The following is a 20,717-nucleotide window of genomic DNA, read 5'->3' as shown; positions in this document are numbered from 1 at the left end:
CCCTGAGGCAAAACAAATAAATGGAGGGGGCCATGTGGCCCCCCTCCTGGAGCCCTTGATGGACCTGGGGACCACCACCCACCAGGGCCGGCTCCTGCATTGTCACGGGGTGCCCACCTTGGGGACATTGCTGTTTGCTATGGCCGGGCGGGAGTACGGTTCCTGCCCCGCCATAGCAAACTCTGCTTTACTTTGTTGAAGTGAGAGCAGGAAAACCTGCTCTTGCTTCAAAGAAGCAAGGCAAAGCAGATGATTGCTTTTGAGCAAGTGGAGCTGCACTTCGGCAACTCCCCTTGCTCAAAAGCAATGCCGGCTCTTGCAGGAGGTGGGTAGCCGGCGGGACCGTGCCACGCTCCCCAAGGCAAATAGCCGGACTGGGGGATAGGGTCCCCAAGGCCAGAAGTGGCCCGGGAGGGGGTCCACATGGCCCCCTCCATGATTAAAAAAATTATAAATTAAAATAAAAAAAATTGAGGCACAGCCCCGGGGGATGGGGTCATGGAGGTAAATAATGGCGTCAGGAGGGGGGCCACACACCCCCCCTTAAAAATAACAATAAAACAATTATTAAATATGTGGCCATGCCCCGGTGGATGGGGTCCCCGGGGTCGAAATTTGCCTCTGGAGTAGGGCCACATGACCCCCTTCCCGTTTTTAATGTTTTTTTTTATAAAAAGAGGTCAGGCCCTAGTGGATGGGATCTCTAGGGCCACAACAATGGTATAATAAGGGGGGGCCACACAGCCCCCTTTTAAAAAAATGAAAGAAAAAAATAGCTGGCATCTCACCGGAAGCCCCGCACTCTCCCTGCAGCACTCTGCACATGCACACCCTGGCACGTTCTCAGTTGGGGTATTAAGTCCCCTTCATTCCTGAGGGTCCCTGGGGACCAACTAGCCCAGGGGGTACCTACAGTATGTGCCTCAGAGCTGTGTTGCAGGCAGGTAATCTGAGGCCACGCCCCTTTTTACACCACTCTGCAAACGTGCCTCTTGGTGCACTTGTGGTGGGGTAATGAGGTCCTCAGGACACAAGTGGACTTCATCCCTGGAGCAGCAGTGCGCCAGGAGCTGCATTTGTAGAGTGGTGTAAAAAGGGGGCATGGCCTCAGACCACTCTCATCATTCTAGCTGTGTGGGATTTACTGGAGGTACCTGGTGGGCTAGCTGGCCCCCAGGGACCCTTAGGAATGAAGGGGACTTAATAGCCCAACTTAGAACGTGCCAGGAGGTGCATTTGCAGAGTGGTGGGGAAAGGGGTGTGGACTTTGTCCACCTCTCAGCAATCCCACTGCAATTTTTGCAGGTGGGGTGGGGGCATTGGCATGCTCATTTTGGGCAGCCCCCACCCTAATAAAAATTTGCCCAAAAAAATCCCTGGCGTCTAGTGGGCTTTTTGCCCCCCCCCCCCCCGGGGCAGATTGGTGACTACTGCCCCATATGCCCCCCGGGGGGGCAAGAAGGCTGTAATTTTTGCAGGGGAGGGAGTGGGGGAATGGGCATGCCTGTTTTGGGCAGCCCCCACCCTAATTAAAATTTGGCCCAAAAAATTCCCTGGGGACTAGTGAGCTTTCTGCCCCCGGGGGTGTTCAGATTGGGGACTAATGCCCCCATCTGCCCCCAAGGGTGGGCAGAAAGCCTACTAGATGCCAGTATTTTTTTGGGCAAAATTTTCATTAGGGTGGGGGCTGCCCAAAAAGGGCATGCCAATGTCCCACCCTAATTAAAATTTGCCCAAAAAAATCCTTGGCGTCTATTGGGCTTTTTGCCCCCCCGGGAGGGCAGATTGGGGGCTACTGCCCCATCTGACCCCTGGGGGGGGGGAAGAAGGCTGCCATTTTTGTGGGGGAAAAGACTAATTTCAGTTTTGGTTTCTGTGCAATGAGGACAGCGCGAGTTGTGTGCTGATCGTCATTGCACAGAAACCATGGAGGGGGCCTTGCGAGCTGGAGGAGCTCTTCCTCAGCTTCCAAGGCTTTAGGGGAGAGAAGGAAGTCCCTCTGCTGTCTGCAGCAGGGGGATTTCATGCCCCTGTCCTCATGTCAGAATGGTTCCGTCATGAGCACAGGGGCACCATTGCCCATTACGGAACCATTCCGTCATGAGCATTGAAGGTGTTAATCACTCACTTATAGAGTCAATCACGTACCTACTAAATCATCTATTCAGACACTCATACACCCACTCATTCTTCAATACACCTTGGCCTATATATATTAAACATATTTAAACTTTACCGAAACAGACAGTCACGGGATGATGTCATCAGTAATGTCATTTGTAGGAGTGGGTGGAATTTGTATAGTCGTGCTACGCTAAGCTCCGCAAAATGGTAAAAAATCTCCGCAAGCACGCAAAAGTTCTGTGAACATGCGGAATTGCTTGTTCTGCCCATTCGCGATGATTTGCATGCTCGGGGAGAAATATCTTGCGCAAACGCATTTTGAAAGCGCAAACAAGCAAAAAATTCCGCGAAGCTGCGGATCGCAGAAGTTTTGGCAATTCGGCGTTCTTTGCAGAACGCAAAATTACCCAAATTCCGTGAGCGAAACGGAATTTACCGCCCAAGCCTAGTGATTTGAGATGTCATCAGTGATGTCATCAGTGTTGTCACTGACCATGTTATGAGTGATGTAATATATGACGTCATCAGCACTGCATTGCGGGGGCGCGAGTTATAGTTAGCTGAACTAACTATAACAGCTGAATTTCTCTGGTTTTGTATGAGTGAAATGTCCAACTAACTATAACGTCCCTGAAACCTGTGTTTTTTTCAGTGAATTTCTAAGGCTTTTTAAATGCTAATTTCCAACTAGAACATCCCTGAAACCTGTAAGTGAATATATATATATATTTCCCCCAAAGGAAATTGGGGCCCACGGGTGGTCGGCTTGTGTGTTAAAGGGCAGACCCCCTGACAATTTTATATCAATTATACGTTTTTTTTAATTACAATTTTTTTTAACTTGTCCTCAGGGGTAGGGGCTGGCTGATGCCATGAGGGCCGATGCCCACAAATTTTCCCTGGTGACCTAGTGGTAATTCCTGCTCGTGGATCGCAGCGCAGCTGTCATGTGTTAGGTACCTTCAGGGATGAGTGCTCTGAAGATGATGCAAAGTAAATAAAGTATGTTGGGATCAATTCATGTCTGTGCTGCACAAATGTTAAAATGGCATTGGCGAAAGAACAAGGTGCGGGAGCGTTTTTGTTTGTTCTGGCTATGAGTATCTATCTGATGATGACCCCGCCCTCAGAGAGGCAGAGGAGCAAGGATTTGTGTTCACTCCTTAAAGTATGACCCCCCCTTCTGTAAACTGAATTATGTACACAGTGGGAGTATGAAAGAAGATCCTGTTCCTGCTCCCCCAGAGCAGCACCTGCTGAACCAGCAGCCACACAAGGCATTTGTGACGGTCACAGAGGTAAGCAGCCTAGATATCACAGGTCAAAGGTCAAGTCTCACTTCTGTGTTCATTCTGTGCCAAGCAGGGGGTTGACCTAGCTGTTTAACAAGAAAACAATGTACATTATTTGGGAAACTATCCAATTGTGTACATTAATCAGGGATTTACACATTTGAACTGCATAATGATATTACAATCACATATTTACAAGTGCACTGTTCTCCACACATCTCTTTGGGTTTAGGTATAAGGATAGTAAATGGTTTCCCACAGCACCTCAGAGATATTTCTTTATTTATTTGTGATTTTTATGAAGCAAATGTGCCTACGTCAGTCTTATGCCTGCTGTGAGGCAGGCGTAAGATATTGACGCATTTGCGTCCTAGAAGTGGTGCAGTGGAATCTCATAGATTTCGCTGCGTCACTTCTACGAGGCTTACTGCGTCAGAACGCCCTGCCTGAATACATTATACCTGGTGTAGGTATAATGTGGCGCAGAGGTTTGCAAAGCGTCGCCTTTACCTAGATGTGTCACTATGTAAATAAGACGCAACATGGCACATTTTTTACGCCGCTGGTGCATCTCAAAAGTGACCCACCGGCGGCGCAAAAGTGACGAAGGGCTCATAAAAAAGCCCCTATGCTTCTAATGTTGCCTCGTACAGAAGCAGTCTAATGTTGTAAATGTGAATTTTTTTCAATTTTACTGACTTTTTTTAAAATTCAAGCCAACATGAAATAAATGTATTAATCTTGTGGGATTTTATGTGTAGGGACATGTGCTTTAGATATGAATTTAGATATGAAGCGCCACCTAGTGGAGAATTATTGCATATCTTAATATTTTATAAAGTGAGGAGAATGTGCAGTTAAAAATCTCTCTGCCTGATCTTTGTTTAATATGCCTTCAAATGCTATCTTCGTCAAAACCAAAGTCAAATTTACCAAGATGCGCATTCAACTGGAAGGCTGGTATGACATATTCCAAAGTATCCAGAGATGTCTGTCTAAATGACATGACGTCCCCCAAATAATAATTTCCCTGCTCAGGACAAGTCTTCATCTTTGGTGTGGGACATGCTAAAATAAGAGACTTTGCACTCGAACGGAGCCCGTATGTTATCATGTTTCGTGGTCGGTCGACTCTGGTGCTTTCTTGTGGATTCATGCAGTCTTACAGGATTGATGCTTTTCTCCTGCACCTGTATTTTCTTTCAACGTTTGCCATTACATCACCCCCCTCCCCTTTTATCAAAATTCAGCCACTAGTTACTTCCCTCAATATGTGTTTGGTAACTTTGGGGCGTATCAACAACAACCGGCGATAATTATGGCTAAGCGCACTTAGCGCTAGGATAATTATCGCCGGCTAGCGTGGATTTTTATCGCGGAGATAGCGTGCTATTAGCGACGCTTATCTCAATAGCGATAAAAATCCTCACGCTAAGTGGCTAACGTGAGATTATCGCTGGAAACCCAGCGATAATCTCACGTTAGCTTGTTGATAGGGACAGACAAACTTAGCCATGATATCCTCCTTCCATAGGATATCATGGCTAAGTCAGAAAAATACCAGATGTAAAAAAGCAGCGTTAACCGTGGTTAGCGCTGCTTTTTTGTCTCTAACAGGGTTATTGATATTCTTGATAATAGGAGAAATGTCGCTTAGCGACATTTCTCCTATTATTTTACTCTGGAACGCCCCTTTGCATCTCATTAGAGATGCAAGGGGAAGCGTAGAGTAAAAGGGTGCTAACATTCAAATTTGCATGTTAGCACCCTGTTGTTGATAGGGTGCTAGTTTTTATCTCTGCTTTTTTGGTTTTTAAAGTAAAAAAAGCAGCGATAAAGCCCTTGTTGATATGCCCCTATATTTTTTAATCAGTGTGTCTCTAAGAAGGAACATTCCCCACAGAGGTGACCCTAAAGGTGTTATGGACTTCTATTATGTGTTGTGGAGTGATTCAAATGGCCACCGGTTTGATGAGTCAACCCCTCATCCTTCCTAGGTCGATAGTAAGTACCACACACCTCTTTTATTAAAATCCAGAAACGCAGAGGTTAATGTGCATTTTCAAAAATATACCTTAAGTATGTCAGTATTTCCTCATTTGCTTTTGTTTGCGTAGCAGTAATGTCCGGAGTAATACGATTTTTTTGGTGTAGCCATCGTGTGAGAGAAACAGCCTCCTGTGGCTAGAAGATACCAGATAATTTTACATTTCAACACAGGATCGAAGCGCCCAATAAACCCATGGAGATTGAGCTTATGATTCGAAACATCGCCATCTCTGCCGATGGAGACGTGTTTGCTTTTATTTCAATAGCAAAACGAAACAGATATTTTCAGCTGGGTTTTTTTTCAATGGTAGCGGATAGTGAAAATTGGAAACAGAGATTTGGGAGGAGACGAGCTGGTTACAGTGTTCAAGGAGAACATGTGAGCATTGGTAAAGCTTTAGACTGTTTTTAAGCTTTTATGGATTAGTCTCCGTGCAGCTATAGCCCTTGCTACTCTGGTGTTTGCACAGCTGGGCTATGGCGTCAAGCCATAATGGTCAATCTAGATTTTACCGTTCTTCAAAAAAAAGGCAGTACGCAAACCTCCTAAATATCATATGGTTGCTTTAATTACTTTTGGAAACACCTTAGAGATTGGGGTTGTCACACACCTATGTTATGTTATGTTATATGGTATTTATAAAGCGCGCGGCTACTCCCAGGAGTGTCCCGGTGCTGAAGCAAAGAGACCACATAACAGCTAACAGAGAGAAACACCTAAATGTAGAAGGCAGGCCGGACCCTGCCGTTGGAACAAGCAGGTCTTTAATTTCATCCTAAAGGTGAGGAGGTCCTGTACCTGTCTAAGAGAGAGGGGTGAGTGTTCCACGAGCGAGAGGCTACCACTTGAAAGGATCTTCCCCCAATCCGGGACAGCAGGACTTTAGGCGTGGAGGTCAGAAGTTGAGCAGATGATCTCAAGGTGCGTTGAGGTGTATAATGTTGGAATCTTTCCCTGAGGTAGGGGCCCCTATCTTGTGAAAGGCTTTGAAAATGACAACAGGTCGGTGGTACAGCAAAGCCTCATGGCCCACTATTGATCCTCGTGCAAGTCTAGGTGTGGAAACGGTGACTTTGTAGCTTACTGGATAGTGATGACTGGGCCCAAATCAGAGACATTCTGCTGTGACCTATGGGTAAGAGTACGTATGGCTTATAATCCATGAGTAAGCCTGACTTGCCCTTGCAATACAGAAGTAAGTCAAGAGTACTTGCTACAAGGACAATCACACACACGAAGCAAACTCTTTATGGGTCGGGTCCATTTAGTATCAGAACGCTCAATGGAAGAAGAGGAAGTGCTGCTAAAACACAATAGAGCCAGTGCTGCTAAAACATCATAGAACTAGTGCGGTTAAAACACAGTAGAGCTAGTGCTGCTAATTCATAATATAGCTAGTGCTGCTAAAACACAACAGAGCTAGTGCTGCTAAAACACAACAAAAGCTAGTGCTGTTAAAACATAACAGAGTTAGGGGCATATTATCAAGGACGGCGTTAAAATTATCGCCACTTTAGCGGCAGAAAATTGCCACTAAAGCGGTGATAATGGGCTTGATAATATGCCGCAGAGAATTCCAATAGAAGCCCATGTTCACACCAGAACATGGGCTTCTATTGAAATTCTCAAGGGCGTATATCAGGCCCATTATCGCTGCTTTAGCGGTAGTTTTCTGCTGCTAAAGCAGCGATCATTTTAATGCTGTTTCTTGATAATATGCCCCTGAGTGCTTCTAAAACATAACAGAGGTGGTGCTGCTAAAACTGCTGATTGTGGTGCATAGGATCAATGCCCAGGCAAATTTCAAGTGTGTTCTGGCTGAGCCTCAAACACGAAGGTTTTTCTGGTCAGGTTATGCTTTTGCATTAAAGCTGATCTGTGAATTTCTGGTGTCATCTACTGCAGCTGTCACGTTGATATCCAAAGAAAGTGTTTTCTGACATATTTCAAATCATATCAAAACAGGATTTGTAAAGCGCGGCTAATCACTCGGGAGGGTATCCAGGGGCTGCTTCAGGATACTGTTAAATCGGGACTATATACTCATACAGCCCCTTGACAAATGAACTTCCCTTGAGTTTAGCTTGCAAATTAACAAATGCTTAAGATGCATGACAACTCCTCATTTGTTTTTCTGAGGGAAATCCATTTTTCAGTGGTAGATTGTATTGCCTTACAATTCAAGGGTGACAGTTTTGTTTGACTTTCCAGCCATCAGTCGTGTGCCCTTGGTTTGAAATTAGATGCAGTCTAGTAGTGCACACTCATTGTTTGCATGTCTTCTACCTCTGCATTTGGAGGTAGCCCAGAAGGTGCTTCCATTCCCGAGTCCCACATATTGTCAAGCTGTGGTGGGTGCTTCAGTTTTTTCATTCCACTCAACATTGCAGCTCTTTCCTGTGGTTATTTCTGAATGTAGTGTGGGATAAGCAGTGTCAAGCAGCCCGCTACTTCCTCCTAACCAAGCACATCGGCTGAGAGTAGTAAAGTAGAAGGAATATACTTTTTAGATCGAGCCTACTAGAGAGCGCATGCGCTGGCTGTTGTGAGTTATATTGAGATTTACGGAGAATATGGAGGGGTTTAGAGCACGCCCATAACTTACCATTGGTTGGTTTTCTAGTCACTCATTTATCTACTTCATAGGTGTGTCCCAGTGTCAGTCTTGTGTTTGTCCCTCTTGTGGTACCGTCTCTTTAATTGGCTGTAATCTCTGCTTTCACTGCTTGTATTTCAAGCACTATTCTTTACTTCTATTAAGTACTTCATGAGTGTTTTCAAGCTGTCTCCCTCGCATACTTCTATCCCCTGCACTCTGTGTTGTTGTCTGTCGCCATAATGCTTCTCCCCGCTCTCTCCATGTTGTTTTCTCTTTACCTGCATCCTTCTTCTCCCCCCCTTTATTATTCGGTTCCCACCACACACTCGTATTGCTTTACCCCATTCCCCATGTTGCTTTTTTACCCCTCTCACCCTCCTAGAGTTGCTTTGGTGTCTCCCCCCTGCCCTCCAATGTGTTGCTTCCCAGATCTCTTGACTGGGGGAGAATGTATGCATTGTCAGCATTCCTGTCAGGATTACCAACAAGATGCCCAAGTCAAGACTCTCTGTGAGCGTTTTAGCTTTAAGGCGTAAGCTGAGACACAGAACCGAGAAAAGAGTCACAGGCAGTTTCCAAGATGGCGGTCCAATTAACCGCGGTAGGAAACTACGTGGCGCGTTCTAGTTCTGCGGTGCAATCATTGTCGAGCAGGTGTCAAGCGCGTACTGAGGCGCACTTCACCTGAACCGTGAGGAGGACAGTACGCACTAGAATTTTCCTCAGCAATTTGAACTTCGAAGGCCAACGCAGTTTTCAGAGATACTTCGGCTTCTAGCAGAGAAGCTTCAGACTACAGTAAGACTGTTCCGAATTAATACTCCAGCAATGTACTAGCGAGTGCTCTGACCAAATTTTCAAGAAGACGCTTGAGTTTAAAATGTTTGCTATTTTCAATTTAAAAGGAAGTACAATTATCATAGTGTGAAGAGACCAGAGTATTGGGCAAGTGCAATACCAGCCAGAAGGAGTTACACGTTAACAATTTAGGTCGGCTAGGGCTAAACACTAGCAGATAGTCAACCGTTAAAAAGAGAAGGAGATGCTAAGTCAGGACAAGACTAATAAGAAGATTCCAACAACCTAGAGAAAAGACAAAATCAATTATAAAGACCAACTTGGCCTAGGAGGTGAGAAATAGAGCCGGTAGTATACACATATCCAGGAGACTAGGGGGCAATAGTCTTGAGAATAGTATTAACCCAAATAATATCGTTACAGAGAAACCAGGGTCAAGAATCACACAACCAAAAATAAGAAGAGGAGCAAGTTCACACCACTTCAGGGTAGGTAGAGTTACAGAGGGCAAGTAGTGGGAGGGGTTTTGGAGGAGTTCCAGCAGTAAAGTAATTAACGCATTTTTTACAGCAATACCTATTACAAGAAGAACCAACAGCAGACGCCTGACGCTGAAGCAAGAAGCAGACGGTGTGAGCAGTCTCTTCTCTGTCCCATTCCCCTTTCCCCCTCTGGGGTTTCAGCATTGCGCGAACAAACGAAATAGCGCTTGTGGGAACACCTAGAAGGGGCATTGGGAGCTAACGTCCTTCTGCTCCCGTGCAAGTGGAACACAGCCTCTGACAGAGTGAAGTGCCCACGTTTTTAATCGCACCTGAGCAGAATGGCTGAGGGACTTGACCTCAAAAAGTTGGGGGAGGTTCTAGAAGGAATTCAGAGGGAATTAATATCAGTGAGAGAGGAGAACAGTGAGCTTAGAAAGGAAACCGTAGACTTGACTTTTAAAATGAATAATTTCCTGTCAGCTCCTAGTGTAAAATTTCCCACTTCTCAAGAAGGAAATTCGAGCGATGCTTCAACCTCTCAGCCTAAAATTACAACTCAAGTAATTCATTCTTTATCACCTGTAATTCCCTTAGCCCCCCCAGAACGTTTTAATGGGGATCCCCAGAAAGCTCAAGTTTTCTTGACTCAGTGTACCCTTCATTTTATGTGCCGCCCCGCACTTTTCCCAGATGCGCAGTCTCAAGTGGCATTTATACTTTCGTACCTAAGTGGTGATGCAGCTTCGTGGTCAATGCCCATGGTGTCCAGAAATGACTCCATTTTGTATGATCTAGATGAATTCAAAAAAGAGTTCCTGAGAATTTTTGACAGACGAAAGGCCACGCAGGCAACAGATAACGAGTTGCTGGAAATGAAGCAGGGAAATCGTGACCTAATTTCTTATTTGGCGCAGTTCAATAAACTGGTGGTGGAGACGGAGTGGCCAGAAAACAAGAGGGCAGCAGTGTTCTACCGAGGTTTAAAAGATGAGTTAAAAGACGCATTGGCTCAAGTACCAAATAGACCTTCGGAAATTTCGGCACTCATAGATTTAGTATTGGAAATAGACTTTCGTCAAAATGAGAGAAGAGGTGAGAAAAGGAAGGAGTTTCGCTCCAGTGTTCCAAGATTCGACCGAGTCAAAATGGAAGGTGGGAAGGAAGCAGATTCGGGTCGGGGAGGAGAACCAATGCAAATTGGAACAATTCGAGGTCCCCTCACAAAAGAGGAAAAGGAACGAAGAAGAAATAATAAATTGTGTCTTTACTGTGGAGGCAGCGGGCACTTTGTTCGGAACTGTCTTAAGAAACCTAAGCAATCACCGGCGGAAAACGCCTTGCACCACCAGTAAATGGAGTTGGACGGGTGGTTGCAAGAGAAGAAACAACTCCAGAGGCACATACTTTGGCCAATACCTTACAGTCTGCATCCCCACATTTAGTTATTATGATGACCATGCGATTCCAAGAGAAGACTTTAACTCAAGTAGCCGTGATGGTGGACTCAGGAGCTACTGGCAATTTTTGCGATTTGAAGTTTGCCGAAGGAATCGGGTTGAGAGCCATCAGGAAGGAGCGCAGTGAAGCAGTTCGCGCAGTAGATGGTACCAACCTTTCATCTGGCCCCATAGTGAGTCATACAGAACCCGTAGAGTTGGAGTCAGACGAAGGTCACCTGGAAACATTGCAGTTTAATTTGATTGATGCTCCACAGTTTCAGTTAATCTTAGGCTTGCCATGGCTCACCGAGCATAATCCGGCAATAGATTGGGGGGCCCGAACCGTAGTACTAAGATCAAAATATTGTGAGGAGAATTGTTATAAGAAATGTTCGGGCGAATCCACGAATTCTCCTGCGTCATTTCTGAGCGAGAAAGAAGCAACGATCTGTGTTATTACAACTACCAAATTGCCTGAGGAGTATTCTGAATTCCAAGATGTCTTTAGTGAGGTAGAAGCCGACAGACTCCCTCCACATAGGGACTACGATTGTAAAATCGAATTGGAGCCTGGCACAAACCTTCCGTGCAGTAGAATTTATGCTCTAACTGAGCGAGAGGACGCTCACCTGAAGGAATACTTGGAAAAATATCTCGAAAATGGGTTCATACGACCATCTCAGTCCCCAGTCTCTTCACCACTTTTTTTCATCCCCAAAAAGAATGGGGAATTGAGAACTTGTATTGACTATCGAGCCATCAATCGGATCACAGTGAAGAACAGGTACCCCTTACCTTTAATCTCTGTCCTATTGGATCAAGTAAAGGGAGCACAAGTCTATACCAAATTGGATTTAAGGGGGGCTTATCACCTAGTGCGTATACGAAAAGGTGATGAGTGGAAAACCGCCTTCCGAACAAAGCATGGACTATATGAATACCAAGTGATGCCCTATGGACTGTGTAATGCTCCTGCAGCATTCCAACACTTCATAAATGATGTGTTAAAGGAGTTCATAGATCAAACAGTCATAGTGTACTTGGATGATATATTGGTCTATTCAAACACGGTGGAGGAGCACGAAGAGCAGGTGAAAAAGGTGCTACAAAAGTTACGGGAGAACAGACTATATGTTAAATTGGAGAAATGCGCCTTCAAGGTTTCCTCTGTGGAATTCCTAGGCTTTGTGCTCTCCCCTGAAGGAATCACCATGGATGAAAACAAGATAAGAGCAGTAATGGATTGGGAATCCCCGAAATCGGTGAAGGAGATACAAAGTTTTATCGGTTTTGCCAACTTCTATCGAAGATTCATTCAAGACTTCTCTAAGAAATTGATTCCAATAACCAAGATGTTAAAGAAGGGGGTGAGTTTTGAGTGGTCAAAGGAGGCAGAGGAAGCATTCATGCTATTGAAAAAAGACTTCACATCTGCACCAATTCTGCTTCATCCAGATCCTTCCGAACCATTCTATGTGGAAACAGACGCCTCTAACTTTGCCTTAGGAGGGGTACTATCACAAAGACACAAGACAACCGGGCAATTGCATCCAGTGGCCTTTCGATCACGAAAGTTGACCTCGGCTGAGGTTAACTATACCATCACGGAAAAGGAACTATTGGCAATAAAAGACGCCTTTAAGGATTGGAGGCACTACTTGATGGGCGCCAGACATGTAGTCACTGTCTATACGGATCATCGGAATTTGAAGTTTTTAAAATCTGCCAGAACGTTAACTCCCAGGCAATTGCGATGGTCCCTATATTTCGCAGACTACGATTTCATCATCACTTATCGGCCTGGATCACAAAATGGTAAGGCAGATGCCTTATCAAGATTGGGTTCAGAAGAAAATCCCGAGGAGATCACGAGTCAAGAAATAATACCTGCAGAACGGGTGATTGGTGCGGTCTTAAAAGAATTCCCTGAAGAAGAAAATCAGAAGGTAATGACCTCAGAAGAAGTAGCAGAATGGTTAAAAGAAGATTCCAATCGAGAAGTAAAAGAGGGGTTACTGTATCACAAAGGAGCCCTATATCTGCCCACCCTGGAGATGCAACAAAAGGCCTTACAGGAATGTCACGATAATGTACTAGCAGGTCACAAAGGAATATCGAAGACAGAAGATCTGATCCGAAGAAGATTCTGGTGGCCAAATATGATCAAGGATATACATCAATATGTAGCCACATGTGAGACTTGCGCAAGGGGAAAACCGGAGAGACGAGCTCCACAAGGGTATTTGCAGCCTTTGCCTACTCCACCTTATCCATGGCACACAGTCACCTTAGACCTAATTGTAGAATTACCCTCTAGTCAAGGTTTTGATACAATACTAGTTTGTGTAGATTCCTTTTCTAAAATGGCACATTTTATACCTTTGAAGGGAATACCCACTGCCAAGACACTAGCTCAAGTATTCAGTCAGAATATAGTTCGAGCTCATGGGATACCCAAAGTTTTAATCTCAGACAGGGGCTCCCAATTTCTTTCCCATTTTTGGAGATCATTCACTGAGAGGTTGAACATCGAATCTAGGTACACCACTAGTTACCACCCAGAAACAGATGGCCAAACTGAGAGAGCAAATCAAGAACTGGAACAATACCTTAGATTATGTCTGTTAGAACAAGAAGGGGAATGGCCAGAATATTTGTGGGCGGCTGAGTTCGCACATAATAATGCAAAGAATGTATCCACAGGCTATTCACCTTTTTATCTGAACACAGGTAGACATCCCAACCAATCTTTAAATTTTCAAGAAGCAGATGTCCCAGCAGTTACAGACTTAGTGGAACACATGACTAGGGTACATAGTTCGGCCATTAAAAATTTCATCATAGCTAAGGAGAATTACAAGCATTATGCAGACAAAAAGAGAAGAAAGGAACCAGAGTTACGAGAGGGTGATAAGGTTTGGTTGAACACTAGGAATCTGAGATTAAAAGGAAATAGGAAGTTTCAACCTAGGTTTATCGGCCCATATTCCATTGAGAAAAAGCAGAGTGCCTTGACTTATCGATTGAAGCTACCAACAGGATTATCTGTTCATCCAGTGTTTCATATTTCCTTATTAAAGAAGGCATCAAATGAGGTGCGCTTAAATCAACCACCCAAGCCAATTCAGACCGAACAAGGAGAGGAGTTTGAAGTGAAGCAAGTGTTAGACGCCAAGATTCGGAGAGGACACTTGTATTACCTTCTGGACTGGAAGGGTTTTGGACCCGAAGAAAGATCGTGGGAGTTATCCACGGATGTACATGCTCCAAGATTAATAGATGAGTTTCATAAGAAATTTCCAGACAAACCCAAGCCGAGAGGAGCTACTTTGAGGGAGGGTACTGTCAGGATTACCAACAAGATGCCCAAGTCAAGACTCTCTGTGAGCGTTTTAGCTTTAAGGCGTAAGCTGAGACACAGAACCGAGAAAAGAGTCACAGGCAGTTTCCAAGATGGCGGTCCAATTAACCGCGGTAGGAAACTACGTGGCGCGTTCTAGTTCTGCGGTGCAATCATTGTCGAGCAGGTGTCAAGCGCGTACTGAGGCGCACTTCACCTGAACCGTGAGGAGGACAGTACGCACTAGAATTTTCCTCAGCAATTTGAACTTCGAAGGCCAACGCAGTTTTCAGAGATACTTCGGCTTCTAGCAGAGAAGCTTCAGACTACAGTAAGACTGTTCCGAATTAATACTCCAGCAATGTACTAGCGAGTGCTCTGACCAAATTTTCAAGAAGACGCTTGAGTTTAAAATGTTTGCTATTTTCAATTTAAAAGGAAGTACAATTATCATAGTGTGAAGAGACCAGAGTATTGGGCAAGTGCAATACCAGCCAGAAGGAGTTACACGTTAACAATTTAGGTCGGCTAGGGCTAAACACTAGCAGATAGTCAACCGTTAAAAAGAGAAGGAGATGCTAAGTCAGGACAAGACTAATAAGAAGATTCCAACAACCTAGAGAAAAGACAAAATCAATTATAAAGACCAACTTGGCCTAGGAGGTGAGAAATAGAGCCGGTAGTATACACATATCCAGGAGACTAGGGGGCAATAGTCTTGAGAATAGTATTAACCCAAATAATATCGTTACAGAGAAACCAGGGTCAAGAATCACACAACCAAAAATAAGAAGAGGAGCAAGTTCACACCACTTCAGGGTAGGTAGAGTTACAGAGGGCAAGTAGTGGGAGGGGTTTTGGAGGAGTTCCAGCAGTAAAGTAATTAACGCATTTTTTACAGCAATACCTATTACAAGAAGAACCAACAGCAGACGCCTGACGCTGAAGCAAGAAGCAGACGGTGTGAGCAGTCTCTTCTCTGTCCCATTCCCCTTTCCCCCTCTGGGGTTTCAGCATTGCGCGAACAAACGAAATAGCGCTTGTGGGAACACCTAGAAGGGGCATTGGGAGCTAACGTCCTTCTGCTCCCGTGCAAGTGGAACACAGCCTCTGACAATTCCGTCCATCATTTGTTTGTTGTAACGCTTTTCGCCCTAAGTGGGATGGGTATTCCCAGACGTGGGACCCGTGCTCACTACGCCACTGGAGTCAAGCTATCCTGGCTGATGACGGCTGATAGCCAGAAACCGGTCCTAGGATGCTTGATTCCGGTCCAGGGAAGACATGGCTTGGCAGTTCGGGCTGGACTGTTCCCATGAGGCACAGTGTCAAGACTGATTTGCATATGGCCATGTCTAAACTGGGGTGGTGTAGTGGGCAAAAGAACGATGGATTTAACCCAGATCTCTTGACTGGGGGAGAATGTATGCATTGTCAGCATTCCGTCCATCATTTGTTTTTTGTAACGCTTTTCGCCCTAAGTGGGATGGGTATTCCCAGACGTGGGACCCGTGCTCACTACGCCACTGGAGTCAAGCTATCCTGGCTGATGACGGCTGATAGCCAGAAACCGGTCCTAGGATGCTTGATTCCGGTCCAGGGAAGACATGGCTTTACAGTTCGGGCTGGACTGTTCCCATGAGGCACAGTGTCAAGACTGATTTGCATATGGCCATGTCTAAACTGGGGTGGTGTAGTGGGCAAAAGAACGATGGATTTAACCCAGATCTCTTGACTGGGGGAGAATGTATGCATTGTCAGCATTCCGTCCATCATTTGTTTGTTGTAACGCTTTTCGCCCTAAGTGGGATGGGTATTCCCAGACGTGGGACCCGTGCTCACTACGCCACTGGAGTCAAGCTATCCTGGCTGATGACGGCTGATAGCCAGAAACCGGTCCTAGGATGCTTGATTCCGGTCCAGGGAAGACATGGCTTGGCAGTTCGGGCTGGACTGTTCCCATGAGGCACAGTGTCAAGACTGATTTGCATATGGCCATGTCTAAACTGGGGTGGTGTAGTGGGCAAAAGAACGATGGATTTAACCCAGATCTCTTGACTGGGGGAGAATGTATGCATTGTCAGCATTCCGTCCATCATTTGTTTGTTGTAACGCTTTTCGCCCTAAGTGGGATGGGTATTCCCAGACGTGGGACCCGTGCTCACTACGCCACTGGAGTCAAGCTATCCTGGCTGATGACGGCTGATAGCCAGAAACCGGTCCTAGGATGCTTGATTCCGGTCCAGGGAAGACATGGCTTGGCAGTTCGGGCTGGACTGTTCCCATGAGGCACAGTGTCAAGACTGATTTGCATATGGCCATGTCTAAACTGGGGTGGTGTAGTGGGCAAAAGAACGATGGATTTAACCCAGATCTCTTGACTGGGGGAGAATGTATGCATTGTCAGCATTCCGTCCATCATTTGTTTGTTGTAACGCTTTTCGCCCTAAGTGGGATGGGTATTCCCAGACGTGGGACCCGTGCTCACTACGCCACTGGAGTCAAGCTATCCTGGCTGATGACGGCTGATAGCCAGAAACCAGTCCTAGGATGCTTGATTCCGGTCCAGGGAAGACATGGCTTGGCAGTTCGGGCTGGACTGTTCCCATGAGGCACAGTGTCAAGACTGATTTGCATATGGCCATGTCTAAACTGGGGTGGTGTAGTGGGCAAAAGAACGATGGATTTAACCCAGATCTCTTGACTGGGGGAGAATGTATGCATTGTCAGCATTCCGTCCATCATTTGTTTGTTGTAACGCTTTTCGCCCTAAGTGGGATGGGTATTCCCAGACGTGGGACCCGTGCTCACTACGCCACTGGAGTCAAGCTATCCTGGCTGATGACGGCTGATAGCCAGAAACCGGTCCTAGGATGCTTGATTCCGGTCCAGGGAAGACATGGCTTGGCAGTTCGGGCTGGACTGTTCCCATGAGGCACAGTGTCAAGACTGATTTGCATATGGCCATGTCTAAACTGGGGTGGTGTAGTGGGCAAAAGAACGATGGATTTAACCCAGATCTCTTGACTGGGGGAGAATGTATGCATTGTCAGCATTCCGTCCATCATTTGTTTGTTGTAACGCTTTTCGCCCTAAGTGGGATGGGTATTCCCAGACGTGGGACCCGTGCTCACTACGCCACTGGAGTCAAGCTATCCTGGCTGATGACGGCTGATAGCCAGAAACCGGTCCTAGGATGCTTGATTCCGGTCCAGGGAAGACATGGCTTGGCAGTTCGGGCTGGACTGTTCCCATGAGGCACAGTGTCAAGACTGATTTGCATATGGCCATGTCTAAACTGGGGTGGTGTAGTGGGCAAAAGAACGATGGATTTAACCCAGATCTCTTGACTGGGGGAGAATGTATGCATTGTCAGCATTCCGTCCATCATTTGTTTGTTGTAACGCTTTTCGCCCTAAGTGGGATGGGTATTCCCAGACGTGGGACCCGTGCTCACTACGCCACTGGAGTCAAGCTATCCTGGCTGATGACGGCTGATAGCCAGAAACCGGTCCTAGGATGCTTGATTCCGGTCCAGGGAAGACATGGCTTGGCAGTTCGGGCTGGACTGTTCCCATGAGGCACAGTGTCAAGACTGATTTGCATATGGCCATGTCTAAACTGGGGTGGTGTAGTGGGCAAAAGAACAATGGATTTAACCCAGATCTCTTGACTGGGGGAGAATGTATGCATTGTCAGCATTCCGTCCATCATTTGTTTGTTGTAACGCTTTTCGCCCTAAGTGGGATGGGTATTCCCAGACGTGGGACCCGTGCTCACTACGCCACTGGAGTCAAGCTATCCTGGCTGATGACGGCTGATAGCCAGAAACCGGTCCTAGGATGCTTGATTCCGGTCCAGGGAAGACATGGCTTGGCAGTTCGGGCTGGACTGTTCCCATGAGGCACAGTGTCAAGACTGATTTGCATATGGCCATGTCTAAACTGGGGTGGTGTAGTGGGCAAAAGAACGATGGATTTAACCCAGATCTCTTGACTGGGGGAGAATGTATGCATTGTCAGCATTCCGTCCATCATTTGTTTGTTGTAACGCTTTTCGCCCTAAGTGGGATGGGTATTCCCAGACGTGGGACCCGTGCTCACTACGCCACTGGAGTCAAGCTATCCTGGCTGATGACGGCTGATAGCCAGAAACCGGTCCTAGGATGCTTGATTCCGGTCCGGGGAAGACATGGCTTGGCAGTTCGGGCTGGACTGTTCCCATGAGGCACAGTGTCAAGACTGATTTGCATATGGCCATGTCTAAACTGGGGTGGTGTAGTGGGCAAAAGAACGATGGATTTAACCCAGATCTCTTGACTGGGGGAGAATGTATGCATTGTCAGCATTCCGTCCATCATTTGTTTGTTGTAACGCTTAAGGCTCCATCTAGGCACTGCACATTTTAAACCCTGGGTAATAACGACTATTAAACACAATGCAAAATTAGAGAAAGCATGTTGAAACTACAAATATGACAAATTCCTCCCTCATTTACTTGCACATTTCAAAAAGAAGCTGAAAAAATAATCAAGTAACATGCTTCATATCACTCCCGCTGTACTTCACACCAACTAGTAGACCGATGACTGAGAAGAGTTAAAGAATCTGAAGTCCGGCAACATCACTGTCTAAAGCAACTGACGGGATGCAGGAAGCCCACATCCGATAAATGTACTCCACAGCAAGTAGCATACTGATGAGAAAGAAGAGCCAAAGTATCTTACCACTACAAATTTGTCCGTACTTACCATCTTAGCAAAAAAAGCGATACCTCAAAAAACTTGTCCATTTACTTTCTTCATCGACTAGAATCTGCTTTGACAGAGTCCCATGTGGCCGCCTTCTTGGCAAAACTTATAGAATGGGGCATTCCAGAAAAATTGTAAAATGCCATTATTGCACTGTACAGAGAGACATGGGCACAGGTCAAAGCTGGAAATGGCAGTAGGGTCACATTAAAAATCCAAACAAATAATGGCTAGAAACAAGGGTGTGTTCTAGCCCTATGTTTGTTCAATATATACCTGGCTGATTTGGACAGCTTCCTATTACAAGAGGAGAGTTTTCCACCAAAGTTGGCAAGAGAGAAAATAGTGTGCTTGCAATGCCCTGACAGCATCGCCATTGTGAGTTAAACACCTATAGGGCTCCAAAATTCAATCAATGCATTAATAGAATACATCGAGCAGCAAACCCCAGAATTGAATTTGAGTAAGAAAAAAGTAGTCTGTCTTGTAGCCTCTAAGTTTAAGTCACACACTTGGGCCATTAATGGAAAGCGAGTTGAGGTGGTATGCTCATATAAGTAAATGGACTTACACATGGAACCACACCTGACCTTTAAGTACCATCTTGCTTCACGGTAGGCGAAAGCGCACTCATTACCATTTCTATTCAAACAGTTGCAAAAGAAACTCAGTTGCCCTTTGCATGTACAATTGTTAACAATCATGCAGCCCAACTGGTTCCCACAGCAGCATATGGCCTGGGTCTCCAGCATGGAAAGGAAGTGGCCACTCTGAATTTTCTGCAAATGAGTGCCTACAAGGCCATCTTTAGTGTGCCAAAATCCTCTTCATCAGTGCAGATTCGACTGGAATCCAGCTAAAAAATTCAGGAATTGCAAAGGAAAAACATGGTAGTGGTGACATTGGAGGTGGTGGTATTGGTGCTGGTGGTATTGGTGTTGACTGTGTCATTGGTGGTGCTCGTGGTATTGGTGGTATTGGTGGTGGTGGTCGTGGTGGTATTGGTGGTGGCAGTATTGGTGGTGGTGGTATTGGTGGAGGTGGTAATATTTGTGGTGATATTGGTGGTGGTGGTGGTATTGGTGGTGATATTGGTGGTGGTTGTGGTATTGGTGGTGGTGGTGGTATTGGTGGTGGTGGTGGTATTGGTATTGGTGGTGGTGGTGGTATTGGTGGTGGTGGTATTGGTATTGGTGGTGTTGTTGGTGGTATTGGTGATGGTGGTGGGATTGATGATGGTATCAGTGTTATTGGAGGTGGTGGTCTTGGTGGTGGTGGTATTGGTGGCAGTGGTAGTATTGGTAGTGATATTGTTGGTGGTAGAATTGGTAGTGGTGGTATTGGTGGTGGATTTATTGTTGTGGGTGATGGTGGTATCAGGTTTGGTGGCAGGGGTTCTGGTGGTGGTGGTATTGTTGGTGGTGGTATTGGTGGCTTTGGTGGTCTTGTGGTGGCAGTATTGGTGGTGGTGGTATTGGTGGCTGCAGTGGTGGTATTGGTATTGGTGGTGTTATTGGTGGTGGTGGTGTTATTGGTGGTGGAATTAGTGGTGGTGGTGTTGGTGGTATTGGTAGTGATATTCATAGTGGTATTGGTGGTGGTGGTATTTGTGGTGGTATTGGTGGTGGTGTTGGTATTGGTGGGGTGGTATTGGTGATGGTATTGGTGGTATTGGTATTGATGTTATAGGTGGTGGTGGTATTAATGGTATTGTGGTGGTGGTGGTATTGGTGGTGGTGGTATTAATGGTATTGGTGGTTGTTGTATTGGTGGTGGTGGTGGTGGTGGTGGTATTGGTGGCGGCTGTGTTGGTGGTATTGGTAATGGTGGTGGTATCGGT

General features: G+C 45.8%; 1 protein-coding gene across 2 annotated transcripts in view; it reads left to right on the top strand.

The window, feature by feature from the left end:
- The first annotated feature begins 3,300 nt into the window (after positions 1 to 3,300).
- The window catches only part of LOC146863566 (CD5 antigen-like), a 414,744-nt gene continuing 397,327 nt past the window's right edge, over positions 3,301 to 20,717 (top strand). Inside the window, exon 1 of one of the 2 annotated variants that reach the window (XM_085643026.1) lies at positions 3,301 to 3,422. The gene's annotated coding sequence lies outside the window, so the exon portion shown is untranslated. The remainder of the gene's footprint in view (positions 3,423 to 20,717) is intronic. The other variant, XM_085643027.1, reaches the window with a different exon arrangement.

The sequence above is a fragment of the Triturus cristatus genome, chromosome 2_2 (assembly GCF_964204655.1).
Source record: "Triturus cristatus chromosome 2_2, aTriCri1.1, whole genome shotgun sequence".
NCBI classification, from domain to species: domain Eukaryota; kingdom Metazoa; phylum Chordata; class Amphibia; order Caudata; family Salamandridae; genus Triturus; species Triturus cristatus.
The sequence above is the reverse complement of the archived record's forward strand: the minus strand, read 5'-3'. Positions and strand labels throughout refer to the sequence as shown.